The 21,782-nt window shown below is 39.3% G+C and overlaps 1 protein-coding gene across 1 annotated transcript in view; it reads left to right on the forward strand.

Moving 5' to 3' along the window:
- The window catches only part of ZNF407 (zinc finger protein 407), a 457,556-nt gene that overhangs the window by 215,380 nt on the left and 220,394 nt on the right, over positions 1–21,782 (forward strand). The window lies entirely within an intron of this gene.

Raw genomic sequence — 21,782 nt, forward strand, 5'->3', positions numbered from 1 at the left:
TTTCAGAAACTTTCTTCAGTTGTCTATTTTTGGTTTTGTATTAGAGGACTAATGTTGCCCTCAATGAAGGTGTTTCTTCAAGTCTGTATGCAGGTAAGTCTAGATGTGTGGTTATATTTCTGGTTATATGGCAATATATGGTGAATTTTAGACAACTGACAGGAGAGAGAGAGAGAGAGAGAGAACACCATGTCCTTAGCCTGTATCCTGCACACTTTCTCTTTCTGCATTTTATTTCATTTATCTCAGTCATAACTTGTCAAGGTTACATATAATACTCTTCTCAAGGCTGATCTCTTAGGCAATTGGCTGAAGAGCTGTGTGTGTGGTAGTGTTTGAATGAGCTCCATTTTCTTGAGAAACAGTAAGAACAAGTTTCACAAATTAAGGGACTGTCTTTATGCTCTCCTTTGGGAAATACCCATCTCATATCTACATTTGTGGTGGTTGTAGGGTCAGGTTGGGTGAGGGATTCAGGAGACTTGTTTATCAGTAATTTTAATATTTTCCTCTAAAACCAAACATAGAATTTCTACATCTACTGGGATGTCTGATTTTCCCTTATTAGTACGCAGTGTCCCAACTCCCCAAGTAGAGCAGAAATTTGGGAACACTGACAGCATGAGGGTTAATGTATCAGTAAGCAGTGATGTCATCTTCTAGAGCTAATTTGCCATCTCTGTGCTGTGGAATAGGGCAGACAAGACCATTTTCAAACTCCCTGTATTCTGAATGAATGTTTTTAGACTTTGTATTGAATCAATTTTCAAATTATAGAAAAGTTGTGAACATCATACAAGGAATTTCTGTATCTTCTTTGTCCAGAGACCCCATTCAGGTTTCCCCTGTCCCAATAATCCCTTCATAGCAAAAGGATCCAAGACCAGTTGTCATGTCCTCCTTAGTTTCCTTCAACCTGGAGCAGTTCTGTAGTTTCTCCTTAACTTTCTGACCTTGACATTTCAAAGACTAGAGACTAGTTGTTTGGAAAATGTCCCTCGGTTTGGGTTGATCTCATGTTTTCTTACTGTTAGATCCAGAGTATGTATTTTATATTGAAAAGCATATGTTTTTTTTGGAAAAATACTCGGAGGTGATGAAAAGTTCCATTTCTTTTTGTACTTTCACCCACTTGGTTTAGTATTCATTGATGTTTCTAGCCTGACTTAGTAATATAATGGTTGCCAAATATAGACTTTATGTTTTGATTTTTCTGTTGACACTTCTTTTGACTTTATTTTTGTTCATTTGCTGGTATCGGTTTGTGCTCCTCATTTTTTGTTTTATTCATTGAGTTATACTCCATTCCTTTCTTTTTTTTTTTTTTTTTTTTTTTTTTGTTTTTTCTGATGCTCCATCATCCCGGATTTGTCATATGGGAGCCTCATCAAGTCACCTCACGTGTCCTTTTGATGTGTCTTTATCATTCTTTAAGCACTTCTTTCTTTGCTGTCAAAACAGGAAATCATAGGCCTATTTTGTTATTTCTTTGACCCAGCCCTGGAATTGTCTATTTCTCCAAAGAGCCCTGTTTCCTTTTAGTAGACAATGGCATTTAGAAACCAACATCAGATGCTAAGAGATCCTTATGGCTGCTTGGATGTCACTGTTTCCAGGACCCCTTAGTAGACAGAGCTGCCAGGTTTGCACACATTTGCATCTGTGTGTATTTCTAAGTCTGTCTTCATGTGTTGACAGCCGTTAAGTCACACTAATACCACCAATTCCAATTCTGATCCGACCTCACAGGTTTGATTTTAGCCTTTAGCCCTCCCATGTTTGTTTGTACCTCCCATCTGTGAGGAGATGAACTCTACCTTACATTATACTTAATATTTGTTCATCGTTTGTTTTATAACCCTATACGTAGCTGATTTCTGGTGCTGCTGGTCAGCCTCGTTACTCAGGTGCCCCTTCTCCTGGGCCACTGCTGCCTCTGCACCGCCTTTCTGCTCCGTTCTGTACCCTCCTTTCCACTGCTCTGCTTCCTTCGCGGCCAGTTCAGGTTGGCTTCCTAGATTTTGGGCTAACTGGGACAACCAGAGTGAGATTCTTAATACATTAATCTGTTGAGTTCTGGTTGGCTTTGATGAGAGGCACAGAAAGTTGTTGGCATTCCTAATTTTCATGTTTCACATTTCCCCTGGAGATACCTGGATATTCCTTATGCCTTACTGGCTGCTTCAGTGGGGCCTCGACAAGAGCAGAGGCCGCCTTCACTGCCAGGCTTTTTCTCGTTTTCTCAGCCGAGTGAGCAATGCTGTGGCCAGGAAAAGTTTCCACATAAAATAGCTGTTACTCCGCTGCTGGACAAGGGTCTTCCTTTCACCCAGATTTATATCTGACAAGGCTGCTAGAATCAATTAGTTGAAAAAATACTCCCAAGTTAGTGAATGAATAACGTTTGTAGATGGAGTTATTTAGTTAGTCCATTAAAATAACGATGAATGTCTATCAGAAGCATTCATTTGTTTTTATCACTGCTTATGGGAACCTGTTCTTGCCACCACTATATAGCTAGAAGGTTCTGCTGATTCTATGCTGTTCCTGGTGTATGCTAGAAAACGTCTTTCAGAAACCTAGAGTAGGAGCCACGTTTCTGTTTTCATGTGTCTCACTGCACTTTTCTTTAAAAAAAGCTGTTTCTGTGCATGTATTAAGAGCACAGTCTTTGTAGTGAAACAGACCCAAGTTTAAATACCAGTGTGATACTTACTGGTGGGTTATCTGTGGCGAGTTGTGTCACCTCTCTGATTTTATTTTCCTAATGCATAAAAGGGGTTAATTTTCATTGTTGCCTTATTGGATTATGATTAAATGAAATAGTGAATATAAATTCTCAGCACAGTACTTGCTGCCTTGGTGCTAACCCTCCTCCTCCCCCTCCCCCTCTGCCTCCTTGTCTGTAACTGACAAATCAGACACAATGGAAAGACCCCCACATGTTGTGTTGGTTAAACAGGGGACCAGTGGACAGCAACTTAAAAAGCACATTATTTTATTTTATTTTTTTATTTTTATTTTTCACTTTTGAGACGGAGTCTCACTCTGTCGCCCAGGCTGGAGTACAGTGGCGCGATCTCGGCTCACTGCAAACTCCACCTCCCGAGTTCACACCATTCTCCTGCCTCAGCCTCCTGAGTAGGACTATTTTTAGTAGAGACAGGGTTTCACTGTGGTCTCAATCTCCTGACCTCGTGATCCGCCCCCCTCGGCCTCCCAAAGTGCTGGGATTACGAGTGTGAACCTTCGCACCCGGCCCACATTTTCAAAGTATACTTAATTACATGGGGAAATTCTTCATGTTCCACATTTTAATAGCTTAATTCTAATCTTTACATTTACATAAAATAAAAAGAGCTGTCACATGACACACAACATAAAATATTAAAATTAAATAGACATGGTCTTTTGACGATGGGCTGTTTATCCATCATTTTAATTTTTTGCTTTATGCTTTTCTGAGTAGCCTATAATCAAATGCACTATGTTTAGTAATGTAGAATCATTTGTAATAGGCACTCAGTAAATGGTTAGTACTGTTATTAACCTGTGAATTCCCTTTGTATAATCAAAAACCCCCAATTTTAATTTCTCTTAGTTGTCATAGTTTGATTAATCCATTCTAACCTTACCTGTTTATAAGATCTTGGATAGCAACTCCCAGATCTCGATTTGACTTTCTTGAAAAGAAAACTGGCAGAGACTTTCAAAGCAATGTTCAGCATTTCTGTAGCTCTAATTTGGGTGAGGGGGAACAGAGATTTAGTGTTTCGAGTATAGGCTTCACTAAATTTTGAGCCCAGATTGAAGGAAATCTGCCCCAGGAATTAAATAATTTTAAAGGATGAGGCTTGCTACCAGGAGTAGAGACAAAAACACTCTGGAATGATAATTATTGCTTTAGATTTCTTTTTGTTTGTTTCTTATATTAGGTTTTATAGCGCCTTTAAGAGGATGAGGTTTCTGGATCACATTTAAAAAACTGCTGATTCTAGTCTTTCACCTAAGAGAGCCTTTTATTTTAATTTACAAACTTTTTAATTTAAAAATTGTGATGAATTACATTGTTATGGACTCAGTTGTTTCTCCAAATATCCTGCATTGAAGCCCTAACTCCCATTGTGACTGTATTTGGAGACAGGGCCTTTACAAAAGTGGTCAGTGTAGTAGGTTACATGAGTTTATAAGGGAGGGACCCTATTTTGATGGGACTGGTTTCCTTGTACAAAGAGGAAGAGATGATAGGGAATGAGAACAGAGAAAAGACCACGTGCATACACAGTGAGAATGTGACCATCCTCAACTGAACAAGAGAGGCCTCAGGAGACACCAACCCTAATGACACCTTGGTCTTGGACTTCCAGCCTTCAGAACTGGGAGAAAATATTTGTTGTTTAAGCCACCCAGTCTGTGGTATTTTGTTACAGCAGCCCTAGCAAACTAATGTATACCCACATATAATTTACCATGTTAATCTTTTTAAAGATTATTTTATTTTACTTTATTTATTTATTTATTTATTTACTTATTTTGAGACAAGGTCTTGCTCTGTTGCCCAGGCTGCAGTGCTGTAGCGTGATTATAGTTCACGGCAGCCTTGACCTCCCGGCTCAAGCGGTCCTCCCACCTCAGCTTCCCTAGTAGCTGGGACTACAGGAGCACGCCCCTAAGCCTGACTAATTTTTGTTTGTTTTTTGTCAATATGGACGGGGTTTTGATATATTGTCCAAGCAGGTCTTGAACTTCTGGGCTCAAGCAGTCTGCCCGACTAAGCCTGCCAGAGTGCTGGGATTGCCACTGCACCTAGCCAGATTTGATTTTTTTAATTGACAAATAATGTTTGTACATAGCGCCCATAGTGTTGTTTTGGTTAATGTATGGTGTATGTATGTATAATGTATGTAATGCATGGTGTATGGTGTAATGTATATAATGTATGGTGTAATGTATGTAGTGTATGGTGTGTGGTGTAATGTATATAATGTATGGTGTATGGTGTGATGTATATAATGTATAGTGTAATGTGTATAATGTATGGTGTATGGTGTGATGTGTATAATGTATGGTGTGATGTATATAATGTATGGTGTAATGTATATAATGTATGGTGTATGGTGTGATGTATATAATGTATGGTGTATGGTGTGATGTATCTAATGTATGGTGTGATGTATCTAATGTATGGTGTGTGGTGTGATGTATCTAATGTATGGTGTGTGATGTGATGGATCTAATGTGTGGTGTAATGTATATAATGTATGTTGTGATGTATATAATGTATGGTGATCAGCTCGGTGTAATTGGTATGTCCATCATCTGAAACATTTATCATTTATTAGTGTTGGGAACATTCAGTTTCTTCCTTCTAGCTATTTGAAACTGTATAATATATTATGGTTAAATGTCATCCTACAGTGGTATCTAACCCTAGAACTTATTCCTGCTATGGAACTGTAATTTTTTGTCATTTAACCAATATCTCCCTATCCCTCCCTTCCCCTTACCCTTCCCAGCCTCTCATATCCTCTGTTCTACTTTTTGCTTCTATGTGATCAACTTTTTTAGCATCCACATACGAGTGAGAACATGCAGTGTTTATAACTTCCTGTTCCTGGCTTATTTCACTTAAGGGAATGTCCTCCAGTTCCATCTATATTGCCAAAAATGATAGGATTTCATTCTTTTTGATGGCTGAATAGTATTTCATTGTGTATGTATATACCATGTTTTCTTTATCCATTCTTCTGCTGTTGGACACCTAGGTTGACTGCATATCTTGGCTGTTGTGAATAGCACTGTAGTAAACATAGGAGTAAAGGCATCTCTATGATACAGTGGTTTCCTTTTGTTTGATTAAAAGCATTTTTCAGTGTACAGTTCAACATTAAGTACCTTGACGTGATTTCTCAGCTATCACCACTATCCATCTCTTGAACTGTTGTCTTCTTGCAAAATGGAAACTATGTATCCTTTAAACAGTAACTCTCCATTTTTTTCCTTCACCCCACCCTTTGCATCTACCATTCTACTTTCCGTGTCTATGATTTTGACAATTGTAGGAACCTTACGTAAGTGCAGTCATGTATTATTTGTCCTTTTGTTCCTGACTGATTTCACATAGCATAATATCCTCAAGGTGAAGCTTTGTTGTACAACGGTAGTCTTTCCTTCCTTTTTAAGGCAGAATAATATTACACTGTGTGTAAATATCACATTTTGTTTATTTATTCATCCATCTGTGGTTACTTGGTTTGCTTCCACCTTTTGGCTAATGTGAATGATGCTGCCTTCCCATCCATCGATGCCACGTGTCTCCCTCCCCCTGCCTTGCTGTGCGTCACCCTGAGTGTGGGGACCTCTCCATATACCTGATGCCACATGCCACCCCCACCCCTGCTGTGTGCCACCGTGTGCGTGGGGGGCTCCCTATGCTCCTGATGCCCTTTATCTCCCACCCTCCATGTGCTGCAGCCCTGGGCACGGTTACTTTGCCACCTGCCCTGCTCCTGGCAGTTCTCTCGTGGCTGCCTCTGACAAGTCCACTGTCCGTCTGGACTTACACCTTACACTAAGGTTTGTAACATGCAGCATAGGTGCTGTGAAAATACTTCACTTCTCTTGGCTTGATCAATCAAGGTGAGCACTTGGAGAGTCTTCACGTGGGAAGATGATTCACTAAACTCTGAGTGTGTTTGTGCTGGGTTCCTACACCCTGAGGCTTGATTTTCCTGTCTCACAGAAGATGTTGAGGCTCCGAGAGGTTGCGTGCCTTTTCAGTAACCCATATTAAGTGGCAACAATGATTTTTGAGCTCATGTTTTTCTGATCATAGTGCTCATGTGCTTTACTTCTCCAAGGTGGGTAAGACAGTCAGATTTATCTTGTAAAGTGATCCACCTTGGGATGCGTTGATTTTGACATTCTCTCTAGTTATGCATGAGGGAAGCAACCTTAGAGTATCTAGGTCAGGAAATTGCTGCCTGAATGTATGAAATATGATTTCTATTTAAGTTGGGTTTTTTTCTTTCTTTTTTTTGGGGGGGGATGGGGTCTCACGCTATCACCCAGGCTGGAGTGCAGTAGTATGATTATAGCTTCCGATCGCCTTAAACTCTTGAGCTCACCTGAGTTCTTCAGCTCACAGGCATGAGCCACCGCACCCACTTTAAGTTGATTTCAAATATGATGATATCGTTGAAGGTGTAGTAAGATTTAAAAAATCCTTGGGAAACTGTGACTAGTTTTGAATCTTACAGTTGTAGATTTTACTTAGGGTAATTTCTTCTGAACTTTCATCAGTAGTAACAGGTTACTATCGTTGAGTGGATTGTCTTTTGTGACTTTGTGACCTGTTTCTTACATATGTGCCACACACACACCACGTTTTCCATGGAGCTGTCATGTATGTCTAAAGTAACATCTTAAAATGTGCTGTTTATTTTTTATTGTTATTTTTATTGATTTTTTAAACTGTCAATGGAAAAGGAATTACTGGGATAAAGGAGGGAGAAAGTAAGGAGAAGCAATAGGGCAGGAAGAAGAGGATTACTGTTTCCACCTCCACCAGTGCTGTTCCATGATCGCGAACACAAGCTTTCTGTATATTTGCTGTTCCCTCAGGATAGTTCGGGCATTTTGGAGCCACAAGTAGCATGAGGAGACAAACTGAATTTCATTCTGGAAGCCAGATAGAACACCTCTGAATAGATTACACAGCAAGGAACCGGACTTGGTCCACATTCCAACCACAAGGCAGAACAGCACAGTCTCTCCGAGCAGCTGTTGCAGGGCCAGCAGGGATGAGCTTGGCACCACTGTAGGTGCTGAGGACACAGTTAAAAATGAGAAAGACCAGATTCCTGTTCTCTAGAGAGATTAAATTCTAATACTAGGGAAATAGCACATAAACAGGTAAGCAAATGAGTAGAGAAGTAATTTCGGTTAATCAAACTGTGTAATGAATGAGATGGTGCTAGAGGTGACACTGCTTTTATTGCATTGTCAAGAACGACCTCGATGAAGCTCTGGCCTTTGAGAGGGACCTGCAGGATGCAAAGGTGCCAGCACTGCAGAGAGGTGCAAGTGGATAGGCTGGGAAGCATACTTGAGCCTGTGGAGTTTCAGGCACAGAAAGCAGACTTCTGTGGTGGACACACAGAGTGAGGGGGATGGGAGGGTGCTGAGAGGGAGGTAAGCAAGGCTCAGGTCCTGTAGCCCTTGGCACGGGACTTAAGGGCTTTATGTTGTGTTTTCAGTTGAATAGGAAACAGAGGTTTAAGATCTTGTTTATCCTTTGAAAGTTCACTCTGGCTGTCCATCTGGGCCAGATGGTGGCAGTGGGGACAGAGCTATGGTGATGGCTTGGGAATCTTAGAATGGCAGTAGGTGGATGGTAGTTCCTTTTACCAAGATGGTGAGGCTGGGGGAAAAGCAAGTTTGGGAACTGGGGGGCAGGATCTCATATTCGTTTTTGAACACTTAATACTGAGAAGCCTTTAGACACCAGAGTGGAGATTGCAAAGGATTGTGTAGCTGCATATGTACATCTTGAGTTTACATGGATCAGAACTTTTAATTTTCTAATTTTTCTGAAAATAGTCTAACTTTGCTTAGAATTAAATCCTAAAGTTTTTTGAAAAATCTAACCTTTATCAAACTTTGTTGTATATACTTTTCTCTCATTCGTTCACGTTCAGTAGCAGTGAAACAAAATAACCGATTAACCCTTATGTGGCACAGATGAATGTCTTTGAACCAGCTTGCAAATGTAGATCATGGCATCCTGCTCACAATATGGATAAAATTGTCACAGCTGATTTAGACACTATTCTCTATTTTTGTTCAGTTTAGGGGAAAAAATTGGCCCCATAGGGCCTTCTTGCAGCATGACCCAATTCCTTTACTTCTTAGCTACTTTATGTCGAGAAAAATGGGATGATCTGGGTGTGAAGAAATCTGTAACTCGTCTTTTATTTTGGTACTTGGCCACTCTCCTTAGAACCTGTTGGAACAATTTAGTATAGACGTCTTTGAGAGTCTCTGTCAGAGCTTTGCTGTCTAGCCTTTCCTCTGTCAGCATTTCTGATGATCCAGAAATAACTCCAGACTGGATGAACAGGCCCCCTTCAGAAGGTCTTTGTCTTACCAGGCGGATATGATTCATATTTCCATAGAACAAATCATACATGAAAACTTCTGGACAAAGCCACTCAGATATGTTTGATGGCCTCTGCACCCACCAGAAAGTGGCACTCTTCCTTCCCACAGGCTGACCACTGATGCAGAGGTGGGCAGTTCACAGATACAGGGAACACAGTGTCCCACTCTTCTCAGACACAAGGAATAGTGCAAATGGGTTGCTTAGCTTGCTGGGCTAACCACAGGCTGCCTTTACGCCGTTAGATGCCTTCCAGAGTTCGGAGTTCACCAGTATGACTTTGGCTTTGACTGATCTTTGGATCAAACATGACTTTCTGCCGCTTTTCTTTCTTTCTATCGTGACTTTTGCTTTCCTTTTTGCCTCTTAGATTTCTGGCAGTACCCTTGTACAGAGTTGAGGATGATAACCTTTGAAGATATAGATAGATAGGAGGCAAGTTCCCCCTTCTGTTGACCACATCAACCTCAAAGAGCTTCCCACCGAAAGCTGTCCTTCCACATTCCAGGGTTCTGTGGTAGACAGGTTAGGCCACTTTCCAGCTCACAGTCTTTTCCCTGATCTGGGAAACAGCTACCAGAACAAACCCTGGTTGTCTCGAACCCACGCTTATAGCTCTGCATCAAGGCAGACATCTGACCACACCATCAGAGTGTGGCAGACTCACATACCAGGTCCAATAGTTTAAAGTGATTTTCCTTCATGGCACTTTCTGTCTCACTATTGGAAGGGAAGACCATTCAGTTCACTGAGCATTGCCTGAGCCACCTGCACAGAAGGCCCAGTGTTCAATGCTGCACAAGGTGTAAAGTTGGTGAACTGGTCCCTGCCTCTGAGGGTGTGCAGTTGAGATGGATGTGTAATGTGTGACTGCTGTAATAGAATATAAACTGTGCCCATGGTGGCAAGATATGGGAGATTTTGCTGCATAAGAACACATTGAAGCTTTTAAGTCTAGGATTTTATTTGTTAGGGATAAAGAAGTAAACTTGTGGTAGAAGGAAAATTTTGAGTGTGTGAGTTTGTGTCTTGGACAGAGGGGTGTGTGTGTTTGCTGCCTGCTGCCCTTCCGGAGTGAGCCCTGCTCCCCCAGCGCACAGCGTGCTGCTCATTTCCTTTTTCTGGCACGGGTCCAGATCTGGCCTGGGCTTTGCCCTGCAGCTTCCCTGTGCCCACTGTCACTGACTCAGAGGAGGGTCCATGCCTCCGTTTCCAACCTTCCTCATTTTTTACAGATCTCCTTAGATGTTGGATGAATAAACCATCTGAGTTATAGTAAAGGTAACTATCATTGCTTCAGAGCATGCCGAGGCCAGGCTGGCTTCATCAGGGGCTTTGTGGAATGCTTTATTTCATTTAATCCTAACAACACGCCTGTGAGTTAGAAATCATCGTCATCATGTGCATTCTAGAGGTGACGTCACTGTGGCTTGACCAGACTGAGTAACTTGCTCAGAGCCACAGAGGTAGTAGGTGGTTCCTCTGCATGGATCACCCACTGACCCCACTTGTCCTGGGGAAGCTTTTATTTGGGATCGAAGATCAGCGACGAGGCCCTTTACCAGCTTGACTCAGGTGGAAACATGCTGCTGCAGAAGGCTGTCCGCAGTAGATTTTGAATTTCCTTCCAGAAGAGGTCATTTTCCTGAGGATACATAGTGGGACAAAAGACAATTAAAGATTCTTGTTTCCAGATGTACTCAACATGTCCTGGGAGAATAAAACCTACTGTTAAATGTGTTGAAAGTGTATTTACACGTGACTGTCTGATAAATGGTCACTACAGGGAAGTTTGCAGGAATTTTACTCCTCAAATGGGTTCATCCTTTTCTGAAGGAAAATAAGCTCTATAGAATATCCCCCTTTTGTTCGCTTTACTGCTTTTCAAGACCAGATAACATGTTGATGATCATGGTATAAACCTACTAGTTTATTTTCATTCTAAAGAATGGAACAATATAGAAAGAGTCACATACAAATTACTTGGAGAAAGATCGTTCAGTGAGGCTTACGTTAAAAAAAATCCAATACTAGGTGTGAAATGATAATGCCTGTTAGTACCGGTAATATACTGATATCTTGTTATTGTTACCTTAAAACAAGGTGAAATATCAATCACTTCTAATATTATTCATCAGGATGCTAAAAGCAACATGCACTCATTGAACATTTTAAATTTTTCTGAGTACTAGAAATTCTAATGCCTATTTTTGCTGAAGGACTTTTTTTTTCTTTTATGGAGTTTTAATTTTTCTTTTGTATGTAACTTTTTCTTTTTTTGAGACAGAGTCTCACTGTGTCACCCAGGCTGGAGTGTAGCTGCCTGATCTCGTTCACTGCAGCCACCACCTCCTGGGCTCAAGCAATCCTCCCACCTCAGCCTTCTGAGTAGCTGGGACTTACAGGTGCCCGCCATCACGCTCAGCTAATTTTTGTATTTTTTGTAGGGATAAGATTTCACCATGTTACCCAGTTTGATCTTGAACTCCTGAGCTCAAGCGATCTGCCCATCTTGGCCTCCCAAAGTGCTGGGATTACAGGTGTGACCACTGTGCCTGGCCCATTTGTGTAACTTTAAAAATTACACAAAACTAGTCCAGGTCTCCCTTTACTGTTCACTATATTTTTTCAACATTATTACTTACGGATATTATGTATTCTTTCTACAATCGATTATTCATATTGGCAGTTACTTTCATATTTGTTGTATTTCTAACCCTGTTGTTTCTAAATATTAAGCAGGTATATTCCAGCTCTTGTTTTCCTCTCTACCCACTCCTTAAAATACATGCTTCCATTTCTATACTTTTCCATCTGCCGTCCCAAGAATATATTTTTAGACAGGTGTTTAGGGAGAGTCTATTAAAAAATGCATCTTCCGATATGAAGCTGTGATTCCTACAGTTATATCCTGGGACCCGAGGACCTCATGCCACTGAATGTCCTTCCTGTACAAAGTTCAATGTACAGTTAGAATGCGTCCTGTGTTCCTCCGCTGATAACTTGATGTCGGTGCCTGTGAAGCGTTTACTCTGCCCCACTCATTACAGGATGGTTTGGTTTTATGCCACTGTGGTCTTCTTCTTTTCTTCATTTCCCCCTCTCTTTTCATATCTACATTCTAATCTAGACAACTGTGTTGAAAGTTCTTTCTAGGAAGATTTACAGCAGAATTGTTTTCACTTTTGTGGTAAGGTATTCAAAGTTTTTAAAAAAATTTGTGTGTGTACTTTATTAAAAGTTCTCTTTGCATTGCATTGTTTTGGCTATTTTAATTCACGATAATTGGCAGTGAGCTGTAATATATGAAGCATAGCTTTTCTCCACAGTACACTGTAGGTATCGGAATTCCTTACTCAGTGAATCAAATGAGTATATGTTGGGTTCCTTGAGTTAAACAGATTGATTGCTTCAGATTCTTTTGTCTCATTTCAAATGGAGATCTTCTTTTAGATGCTTTTATGTATCATTTCAAACTGTTTTGCAGGCATCAATCATCTTTTTTTCACTATTGATTAGGAGTTATCTATTTTAAATGATTTATAATTTCTATACTTCTGTTTCTTGTGCCATTAATTTCACTATTACTGAGTACATTGTCTGCAAAGTTGGACTTGAGAAGAAAAAATATATACATCTCTAAATACAGCTGTATTAAATGCTTGAAGACACACCCTAAAATTTTGATGAAAGTAACCAGGACAATTTCTTATTTATCTGTTGTATTTATACTTTTATGTATCATGCTGATAAATGTAGTTGAGAGTTGTAGTTTGGACTTTATTACTGTATTTAAGAAATAATTTCATTGGTGCACATCTCTATTAGTAGGGAAAACAATTGCCATTGTACATTCAAAGTTATTAAATTAGTTACTACTAGAGGAACATAGAGTATCTGTCAGGGTTCCTCCAGAGAAACAGAACCAGTAGAAGGTACATACACACATACTGGAGATTTATTATTATTATAAGGAATTGTGTTATGCTATTTTTGGGTAGCTAGGCAAGTCTGAAATCTGATGAGCAGGTTGAAAATTCTTGGACAGAACTGATGTTGCAGTTTACATGCGAATTTTTTCTTCCTTATGGAAACCTTAGCAGTGCTCTTAGGCCTTTCATCTGATTGGAGGAGGCCCATTCGGATTACAGAAGATGATAATGTCCCTCTCTTCAAGGCAACTGATTTCAGCTGTTAGCACATCTACAGATACCTTTAGAGAAACACCTGGATTTGTGTTTGGTTGAGTAACTTGGGACTATAGTCTCTCCAGGTTACTAAATGTAACTGATGAGAATCCATTGAAAATGCATTGCCAGTTGCTAAGCAGTGTGGATACCCACACTTTCAGGTACCCATACTGTAGGTATCTAAAAGTGTCGTGTGTATGTATTGAAAGAACACATTTATGAAGATTTTACCAAGAGATTATGGGAGTTAATAATAAATTAAGGAATAGAAGAGGGAATAGGGAATGACATCAGTCATAGTAATATTTACTTATGGATACCAGGAAGAGTCAGAAAATACTGTTAGACTCTATAAAGCGAGGAGGAGGACCTAAGGAAGCAAGTGAAGAATTTCTTCTTTTTCAAATTGAGTTTTGTGTGGAAATTTAATGTCCACTTGAACATCGTCAGCCCTGGCATATTAGATTGGGCAGAGATCTGACATTCTAGACCAATACTCTCACTTTAGAACTGTACAGTAGGAAGTTGGAAACATGAAGACTTTGGGAAGATTCTGTCCTCTTCAATATACACATGGCTTTCAGGAAACCACACTTTCTTGGTCTTTCACGTACCTTACAAGTAACTCCTTCTCTAGTCTGTTTTGTTGGTTCATCCTCTTCTGCACACACCCTTCATTCTAGAAGGTGCAGGACTCAGTCTTTGGCCTGCCCCAGGTCTGCCTCACTTTCTTAGGGGTCTTACCCAGTGCTATGGCTGTCAGTGGTCTCTGTGGGCCAAGAACTCCCAAGTTGTTGATCTCCAGCCAGACTTTTCTCCCAAACCTCCAGGTCATATCTCCATCTGCTGATTTAGTCTCTCCATGCCGATGTCTAATAGGCATCTCAAATTTAATTTGTCCAAGTGGAAAAACTCGTTTCTTCTTCGCCACCTCAGCACCCCAATCCACAAGTGCTTGCCTCTTACAGATTTTATTTTATTTTAGTTTGGAACATTGAGATAGATCTTGCTTGTTACCCATGCTGGCCTTGAACTCCTGGGCTCAGGCATTCCTCCCACCTCAGCTCCCCAAGTTGCTGGCACTACAGGCATGCCCCAACACACCTGGCTCTAGACTTTCCTGTCCCACTTGATGAGATCACCATCTTTCCGTTTACATGGGCCATAGCCTTTGCAGTTATCCTGGACTTCTGCCTCTCATAGCTCACATCCTATCTATCGGGTTCAAAATAGATTCTGAATTTTACAGCTTCTCATCACTACAGTCATCTGTTTGAATTATTCCAGTTGTCTCCTAATTAGTCCTCCTATAACTCATCCATCTTCCCTCATAGGATCTTTTCTCAGTTTGGCAGACACATTGGTGCTGAAAGTGAGAACACATAACTCATTTGCACAGAGCTCTTCCCTGGTGCCTCAGTTCTCTCAGGGAAAACCCAGTGATGAGGTCTCTGTTGTCAGCTCTCAGGCCCACCTTTCACCTGCCCTCTCCCTCCCACACTGCTCCGGTGTGCTGGCCTCTTTGCAAGGCGTGCCCCCTCTTCAGTGCCCTTTACTATCTGGATTATTGCTTTGCCAGATTTTCTCACGTAGTAGTGAGCTGAAACCAGTTCTTACAAAATGGGCCAGTTCTTAAACTTCAAGGAATTTTGTGAACTGGTTGCCATTCTTTTCGTAGGCTGAAATTGGTCATGGTGGGAGCCTTTTCACCATAGAAATCGGCAACCACTGCAGATTAGTTCCTTACTCCACCCCCAGCCTCAGAGGGGCTGTTAACTGTTACCACCATGTCACCGTCACAGCTGATCATTGCCCTTCATCCCTTTGCTTACCATTTCCCTTCTCAGTGAGGCGTGTCCTTACTGTTGAATTTAAAGTTGGAGGTACTCCCAAACCTCCTCACCCTGCTCTATTATTTCCAGTAGCACTTATTATTTTTAAACATGCTATGTAAGTGTATGATTTATGAATTTTTCTTTGCTATTTATTAACCATGTTCACCCAAGTGCCCACCACAGTGACTGGTGCATAAAGGGCCCTTAGTGAATAAATGAATTGAAAGGTTGTTGTTAATGACGTTAATTGTAGAATCATTTCAAGGCTTCTATGCCAGGTACTAAGAGAGAAAGGGATATGTGTGTGTGTGTTTTGTTTTAGAGCAACGCTGATGGATTTGAGCCGTCCGCATAGATTTGTAGGAAATTCAGTGATGAGACTCGTGAAAAAGAGGTATAGTCAGTCTTCTGGGTTATCCCTGGACTCAAGTATCCAGCTTGCTTTGTGAAAATACCAGCGTCATTAGGAGCTATTAATCCTTTATGTTATCTCCTATGTTTGTACCCTGGTACTGATGTTGCAGTCCTAAAATTGTGAACTTTTTTTTTAATCGTGAAAATGTACACTTTGGATTACAGTTTTATATTAGGTTCCTGAGGTGAGATTCATAATCCTTATTCTTAAGATTGGATTAAGATAGCTTAATCTTGCATGATTTAGATTTCTTTGATCTTTGTGTTACTTTGGTCAGACATTTATGCATTAATAATTTTTGGAAAGGTTACATAAGATTTTTTTATTCTGTTGGATCTAGACTATAGACTCTTTCAGACCTTGCTTACCTTATTCATGGCTAAATTGCCTGCACCACTTAGCAAATGTGGTAGAAGTGACAGGTGACTAGTAAAAGGATCTTTGATTTAACTCAGTAGCCAATTTCACTTTCTTTGTGTTGGCCCATAAATTTACAGCCTCTTTGAAACTCCATTATAACATTGTTAAGTGTACTTCTCATATTTGAAGCAAATTATTTCATAATTTGCTTATGTAAAACAAAGCATTTCAAAACTTTTAAAATTCTTACTACTGTATTTAAATCTTTTTCATAGTGATCCATGACACTTAATGAAGTAACAATATTGTTCATATTGATGCTTTCAGCTGCATTTCTTTCTGTCCTCATATTGTTCCTTGTTAGGTCATTAGTTTATTTTTGAAAAACAGTGACGTCTTTTTGACCCTGGAAGTTTTTCCTTAGTGATTTTTGTGTGTCTCTGTGATTCCTTTTCATTTTCTTTGACGTGTGGAGTGTGCTATTTAGATAAATGTTTGCTTATTTTATATACTATATTGTTCTCTTTCGGCTATGCTATTTATTTATTTATTCATTTATTTATTTATTTATTTATTATTTTTTGAGACAGAATCTTGCTCTGTTGCCTGGGCTGGAGTGCAGTGGTGCAGTCTCGGCTCACTGCGACCTCTGCCTCCCGGGTTCAAGTGATTCTTGTGCCTCAGTCTCCCAAATAGCTGGGGCATGCACCACCATGCCCGGCTAATTTTTGTAGTTTTAGTAGAGACAGGGTTTCTCCATGTTGGCCAGGCTGGTCTCGAACTCCTGAGCTCAGATGACCCGCCCGCCTTGGCCTCCCAAAGTGCTGGAATTACAGGCATGAGCCACCATGCCCGGCCCTTCTGTGCTATTTAATACTAATTTTTCATGGACTCTGTAGATGTAGGTATGTTTCTAACATCCATCCATTTAAGGAGTTGAGCTTCCTGCACGAGATACAGTAATGCTTAACCAAAAATACTTTGACGAATGAGTATATGGGGTGTATGTGTTTTATATTTCTATTTTTTATAGTATTTTCTCTTAATTACTTTTTGAGTACTTCCTGCTTCATCTTCATTGGAAACTAACCCTATTAAGCCAAATACTTACATAAATAAAACATATATAAGTTCTAAACTTCCTAAGTTTCTAGATCATTTATATTTATTCAGTCATATTAAGATTGCATAGAGTTAAAAATGAAAAATTGCATAATTTTTACCTTAACACAAATTTGATTCCAGTGGAGACATATATCTTCTCTTAAAACAAAATGAACAGAAATATACCTTATTATCCACAATTTCATCTTTACTTTTTCATTTGTTTAAAAATGATGATTAAAAGTGTATTATAGAAGATAACAGCACAATGAAAGAATTCTCTTATCTATATGCTTCGTATGCATGGGGCTAGCAAATCTGATCTTATTTAATACTATGATTTATTTACAGTGTCTATAAACTTATCCTCATACTGGAGGGAATGAGATTATGCTTGAAGAATCCCAAAATCTTGCTTTGAATTTTTTTTTTTTCCTTTTTCTGCTGCCTTGGTTTATGCTGGAACTATGCAAGAAATATGTATTGAATTTATCAAGAGTACACAGATCTTACCTTACAGCATTACAGCAGCCCCTTAAAGGGATAAGCCATGTTCCACTTGTGTTTTTTATAATAACCTCATATAGTAAATGTATGATTTTACATAAAATCACATTTATATAGATGTCTTAGTAAATGACTGGAAAAAATTCCAACTTTATTAAATATGCAACTTAGTTTAAACATAAAACCTGAAATATATTCTAGAAAAATGTTTCTAAGGTGTTAAAAATGTATATGGAAGTGTTGAATTTCAGGAAATTGATGTAAAACAATTAGGCCATAAATACTCTCAAATCTCAAGCACTGCCATGAAACATTGTTAGCTGGTCTACATCCACCCCTCCAACCTTGACTCTACTGCCCTCCTACTCTATACGCTTGCTGACACCATCCTGAGTCTTTTTCTCTCCTTGGCTGAGCCATGCTTGTCCTTCCCCCATGGCTTGCTTCTCCTCCCCCGTGGCGTGAGCTTCGCAGAATCCTCCCCTGAGCTTCTGCAGTTGGACGGTGAACGCCTTTGTGAGCTGGAGCGCCCTGTGTCATAGCATTTCTGCCCACTTGGAAATCCAGCTTCCCTCAGGACTTCAGATTCTTCTCTAAGGCACAAGTCGCATTTCGTTCTCCTTTGCATACCTGTGTTCATGCCCTTAACACAAATGTTTATGATGAATGACTAAAGTGGTTTGAATGATATATTTAATATGCAGCTATATTATTGATCTGATAATGGCTTTTTAAATAGTAAGTTAAATTAATACTTGCATTCAAAATGTACCTCAAAAAGGTACATATTTATATACATATATAAATGGTAGTTATCTTTTATAAGAAATATTGAAAACACAATCTGATGTTTTTCAAAATTTTTAAATTCACTAAAATATAAATTTGTAAAAATGTCCCATGCAGAATTATATGTTTAGAGTCATCAAAATGGGGAAACACTATGAGAAAACAAGATAAGAAAATGCTTTTTAAGGTCCTGTCCTAAGGAATGATGGGGCCCAGCAGGAGTGCCATGATAGAGTTTTGAAAGGCCACCAATAAAGGGCTCTTCAATGTTAAACTCATCCTTGATGTGTCTGCCCTAAATAAGCTGAAGAGAAATCAGCCTAAGAAGAGACTAAGGGCACATAGGCGTCCAACTAATGATTGAAAAGCAAGTTCTGAAAGTGAAATACCAGAAGAAAGAAGAGCCAAGTGATCCTGATTGATGATTCCGGAGTAAAGCGTGTGGCTCAGGCCATCTGTGACCCACATAAAGAGAACAGGATGCTCTGTTGCCTTCAGGGTGCCCGGCTTGAAGGCAACCAGAAGGGCAAAAGAGATCCCAGAGAGAATGCAAGAATTGTTCCTTAATTTTAGTCAACCTTAAATTTCTTCATTGTAAATTAAAATTTTTAATAAGTGAAAAGAAAGTGCTGTGAAATGATGGTGATGCTAAAGTTCTCCACATTTGAGTTTATGTTTGCTTTAAATATGTTTGGAATCAACCAGCAGTGTTTGGTGATTTACCAGATAATCTACTAAGATATCTTTTGCTGAAAACCAGTAATGGAGAGATAGCAAGAATTAGCTTCTACAACTTTTCAGTTTGGAAATGCATTATAAAAACATGACTTTCATCTAAACATAAAAGAATTACTTAACCTTTTTCATTATAGTAAGGATTATTGATATGGCAAGCCATTAGAAATGAAGAATACTCTTTATTCCCATTTAATTTCCTTTATTTCTTAGTTGTTTATTTTGTTGGCTTTCAAAAAATGAGAAAATTCTACAAAGTTCATAATTTGATTGTATTTGTAAGTCATTTCATCATCAAAAGCAAATTACACTGTAACTAAAAGCTTAAGTGAATGCTAATCTGTTTGAAGAAAATACTAAAATATACAATGAAGTTTTGCAAGGAAAAGACTGAGTTTAACTATACAGCATGAGCTAATTTTTCCAGAAGGTGTTATCTTGAATGAAGAGTGCTTTTACAAAAATGTTGGGGAAATACATAATAGCAGAGAATAAGTAAATCCATTCATAATTGAAGATTGAGATAAATTAATGAAATTAGTTTTAAAATGGTTGAGCTACCAACTGATTTTGTAAATTAGTTATTAATATAGGGAAAAAAAATCCCTCACACTTGGAAATGAGGCCGTAGACAGGCAAAGGAACTGGTAAATATAGCTACTTAAAATCTAAGTAAAATAATTCGTTGAAATTTGAGTAAATCTATATCAACTTGGCTCTTTTGTGTGCAACTTATGGTTTTTAGGAAACCCTAAGTATCTAATTAACTTCATGCCTCACAAGAAATTATTTTTGAGAGATGCTAGTGAATCAGGAGGAAATGTGAACATTCAAAATGGTCTATTACAATCTTATAAATCTTAGAATAACATTAAGAATGTGGTCGCAGAATTCGAAATTATTGATATTCAATCATTTTATATATAATATATCCTGACAAACAGCTTAAAGTAGCATCAGTCCATATACAGTGTTGGAAAGCATTGTATTAATAAACCTTTCTAACAATATCTGAACTGGGACGTTAGTTAAAACATCTTTTTTTTTTTTTTTTGAGGTGGAGTCTGCTCTGTCACCCAGGCTGGAGTGCGTTAGTGCTATCTCGGCTCACCGTAACCGCTGCCTTCTGGGTTCAAACGATTCTCCTGCCTCAGCCTCCTGAGTAGCTGGGATTACAGGTGCATGCCACCAGGCCCAGCTAATTTTTGTATTAGTGGAGACGGGGTTTCACCACATTGTCCAGGCTGGTCTTGAACTCCTAACCTCAGGTGATGCACCTGCCCTGGCCTCCCAAAGTGCTGGGATTACAGGCATGAGGCACTGCCTTTTAAGGCATCAAAGTCTTCCTTTAAATATTGAACACCTTTAGAGAATATAAAAATAATTTTGTCTTAAAAAGTGGTTTACAGCCAGGCATCATGGCTCACGCCTGTAACCCCAGCACTTTGGGAGGCCAAGGCTGGTGGAACACAAAGTCAGGAGTTCAAGCCCAGCCTGGCCAACATGGTGAAACGCTGTCTCGACTAAAATAATACAAAAATTAGCCGGGTGTGGTGGTGCACACCTGTAATCCCAGCTACTCGGGAGGCTGGGGCAGGAGAATCACTTGAACCTGGAGGGGGAGGTTGCAGTGAGCCAAAATTGTGACACTGCACTCCACCTGGGTGACAGAGTGAGACTTAGTCTCAAAAAAAAAGCGGTTTACATGAAGTTTTCCTGTTTGCACTCTTGCTGTTTGCTCAAAGTGATTCTCTTAGGATGTTTTACTGAGAGATATCTGAGTTTTGTAGACTCAATAACCAATTTATTTCCTTTTGCAGTAGAGTTTAAATTACATTTAAGTTTAATTTTTTACATGCTTTAGTAGGAATAAATAGGCAAAATAATGAAAAACAGTATTTCCCCCCACAATCCACAAGCATAAACATTGAGGAACACAGCTTTGCAGGGTGTTTACATGGGACAGTGTTTAACAGAAACCTCTATAACAATATTAACTCTAAATGCGTCTCACTTCCCTCATATCAACCGCTCCATGTTTTTCTTTCCAGGCCTTAGCTGAAGAATGCTTGGCTTCCTATCTTTGCTCAAAGACCTCTTCCCACTTCAAAACTGTGATCATTGAATTATTCATTTCAGTTCAAAAGCTCTTTGCTTCAAGAGTCTAGATTTTCATGATTGTCATCAAGAGTTAAAATCTTACTGGTTCTCATCTTTTTAACTAAGACTTTTGATTTTTTTATTTTTTTTTTCTTTTTTGGCAAACACGGGGAAGAAACTGCCAGCAGAAATACAGGTGGAAGCACCTCCTCCTATAGCCTTCTCTTGTATTTTTAAAGCAGCTTTGTCATGTGGTTAATGAAGGAGAAAGTCGACAACATGTGTAGTGTGTATGTCTGCTGTCAGCAGATTGCAACGTGTGACCATGTTTTTTTCCAGTTATCTGAAGTATCTTCCCAATCTGGTATCTCTTCCTTTAAAGAATTTTTTGTCATTTAAAAATAATCATGTTTATTCTATGATACGTATAAAATGAGGTAAAATTAAAAAAACAAAACAAAACAAAACAAAAACCTCCGCCACCCAGCACAACGTTTTTATCCTTTTCTCATTGGGAACCTTTCATCCAAGACACACCATTTTTTCTTCCCATGTCAGCTGTTGTCGTGTGTGTGTACTGACTAGTT

Source organism: Theropithecus gelada, chromosome 18 (genome assembly GCF_003255815.1).
Source record: "Theropithecus gelada isolate Dixy chromosome 18, Tgel_1.0, whole genome shotgun sequence".
Classification (NCBI taxonomy): domain Eukaryota; kingdom Metazoa; phylum Chordata; class Mammalia; order Primates; family Cercopithecidae; genus Theropithecus; species Theropithecus gelada.